The sequence below is a fragment of the Austrofundulus limnaeus genome, unplaced genomic scaffold (assembly GCF_001266775.1).
Source record: "Austrofundulus limnaeus strain Quisiro unplaced genomic scaffold, Austrofundulus_limnaeus-1.0 Scaffold32, whole genome shotgun sequence".
NCBI lineage: Eukaryota > Metazoa > Chordata > Actinopteri > Cyprinodontiformes > Rivulidae > Austrofundulus > Austrofundulus limnaeus.
Window position 1 is genome coordinate 709,393 of NW_013952434.1, and position 3,012 is coordinate 712,404.

The window sequence follows — 3,012 nt, forward strand, 5'->3', positions numbered from 1 at the left end:
TTTTGTTAAACTGTCTGTTGGAGCTCTTGTGCTGCACAGAGGCTGCCTGTCACTGTGAACATGAGTTGAGATCTTCTCATTGGTCAGTCCACATGAGGTGGGTCAGGTGACTGAGAGGGTTGCGTAATGTCATGCGTTGCTTTTGTGTAAATGGAGGACAATTCCCTCGATCTCACTGTAGTGGGTCATGTTTACCAGGTTATACTGATGTGTTTTATTTTCATAGCATCATGTGAAGGAGTGTCATTGACAAGAGGACATAGTAGTGTATTTGTAGTTCTATGAGCATTTGTACATCAAAATACGCTTAGAATTTAAAGTATGGAGCATATTTACTATATATTGCAATAATTTACTCTGCATTTACCAGACTATGGTAATCCTGGGGTTGTGATGATGGGGCCCTTGAAAATTGTTGCCCAGGGTACAGCGAAGTGTTAATCCGGCCCTGTGTGTGTGTGTGTGTGTGTGTGTGTGCAGAAAAACAGTGTGACATTAATTAAAAGAGAAAATTGTAATGATTGTTGTACAGCTGCAAAAGATAATAGTCTACAACTTGACTAAATATCTCTCTACTAAAGGCAATAATCATTTCTATTTGTTTGTGTGTAGTGTTAGCAAAATATCTCATCAACAATTAAATTAGCTTTAATGAAGTAATCACTGGTTCTACATCTACAACTGATTATAATTTGGATTCAAGTTCATTTAAGATGGCCTCCACCACTAATCAACCTTAGCAAATGCAAGAAATGGCTGCACACCTTTACAGCCTTTAAGCTAAAATTATATCTGATCGTAGCTGATCCATATACTGTATATGCTGGGCTATTAATTTGCTTAAAGAATCCCTACTTCAGGTAAATAATTGCTAATATTTACATCATAAACTCAATTTTTTTTCCCCAGAAGTAAAACAAATGGGTTTTGTAGGCAAGGTCGAGCCAATCAGCCTTTCAGAGCAGTGGAAGTGAGATTTTCAATCACTGAGCAGAAACACACAGAAACACAATTCCCTGCACCTCAGCTGGAAGCTGTGACACACACACACACACACGCACACCTGTGGTTAAACACAAACATCAGATATGATCAATCCAGCTGTTGGGAACACAGCCCGGCAGCATTGGGACCTATTTCAGGGCCCCCCTGCTGAGCCCGAAGACCCGAAGGCTCCCTCTGTTTGCTCCTGATAACAGTGCTGGAATTGTTCCTCAGCCACACTTCACGTTAATCAAAAGCCACGGGACAATAGAACGGTTCACAGCCAGTTTGCACCGTGGTGCATTCATCGACACACACGCACGTACACACCAACCCCAAAACAAACACCTAATTTGCACCAGTGGCTGTGGCAACAAAAAAAAATCATATTATCTTTTGTGCTCCTGTGTGGATGTGCCACCATCACAAATCTGCTGCTTCTTATACATCATATCTGTTATTTCCATCTTAATGAGGTGCTTATCAAAGAAAATGTGTTTATAATGGAAWAGAAAATTGGGCTTTAATAGTACATTTGAATATATGGAGTTATAATATATCCTCAAAATCACATTAAATATTACTGACAGTTTGYAATCATTGCATCTCATGAACCACATCTCTGTTGGAACCATGCACCACCCACCAGGTGCAGGGGATGCAACAAATTATCTTCTCTGTTGTTTTAAAGCGGGAGTATTATATAAAATTGACATTTTTGAGCTGTATCATGCTATAATGTCATTCCCATATAAAAAAAATACCAGAGTGTTGCTTCGACTCATTCAGTCATGTTTGAGACTGATGAGGTAACAGTTAGTGCAACTGGGCCAACGTTTAATTAAATTGCTGCCCTCTTAAAATAACTTTAGTCTCAGGAATTTCATTTTTTATGAAYCTTTACACTGACACCAGTTGTGAATTATATGTTTATTGTGGGCAAAAATATTATAYTTCTCTTATAGGAAGTGCCCCCAGGCTGCACCAGAAGTGCTACAGCTGCTGCCGCTGCTTGTGCTTGAAAGCAGTCACAGAGCTGTACGTTGATATCCATGTAATGTGAAATTGTTGGGACTAGCGGTTAGCTTGTCGTTCTGGTCCAAATTAATTCATTCAAAAAACATATCCAGAACAGGTAGGATGTTGTTTGTTTTTCACAGAACCCCTCTTCAAACGATCTGARCTTCCACTTTAACTCATAATGACGCTCTGCTTCTGTAAAAAGCAGCTCCTAATTGGTCCCTGTATCATTTCTGAGTGAATGTGACAAGCTGTCTACATTAGCATGTTCTGCATCACAGCTGATATACTTTCCTTCCCTGACTGCAGTCTACAGTAGCTTTTACAAGCCTGCAAGGATCACTGTATGTGGGGAAAGAGCTTGATTTATATCTGCCCTGCGGGGAACCTCTTTACCCTTTAAAGTTTTTTTTTCCCTGTGAGTTCAGACTGAATGAATAAAGCATAATGACAGCGTGCCGGTGGGAGCTGAAAGCGAACACCTGTCTCTGTCAGGTTTTTGCAGCTGGCTGCCACCAGCTGGATGATCAAAGAAGGTCACCTTGTGGCTGCGGGACCTGGCAGCTGATAACTCAGCGCTGGAATATACTCCCACTGAGGAAAGAGAAGGGGACACTTATCATAAGTGACCCCTATCCGCTGTCAACGGGAGATCCATTTCTCATATTCTTCAGCTTGAATCATTTTCTGTGTCCTCCACTGTCCTCTGTTGTCCTGCTTTACTTTCAGTGTCCCTCATGTTGGCTACAGGACATTTAGGTGTTTTTTATTTTTTTAATCTGGATCAGATACTTATATTTTTGGTTTAAATTCTTCTTGCCTTCTTTCTGACTCCTCAGGTCTGTCCCATGTCATCATGCATTTGTTTCAGAGTTAAATCTTGAAAATAGCATTATGTTCAATTACATATGTGAGGAGGTCATGCTCACAACATGTGYTATGAATCACTCTCAGCCAGGGGTGTCAATAGGTTTTAAGGACAAGGGGGGCTTAGCCCCCAGGAGATGT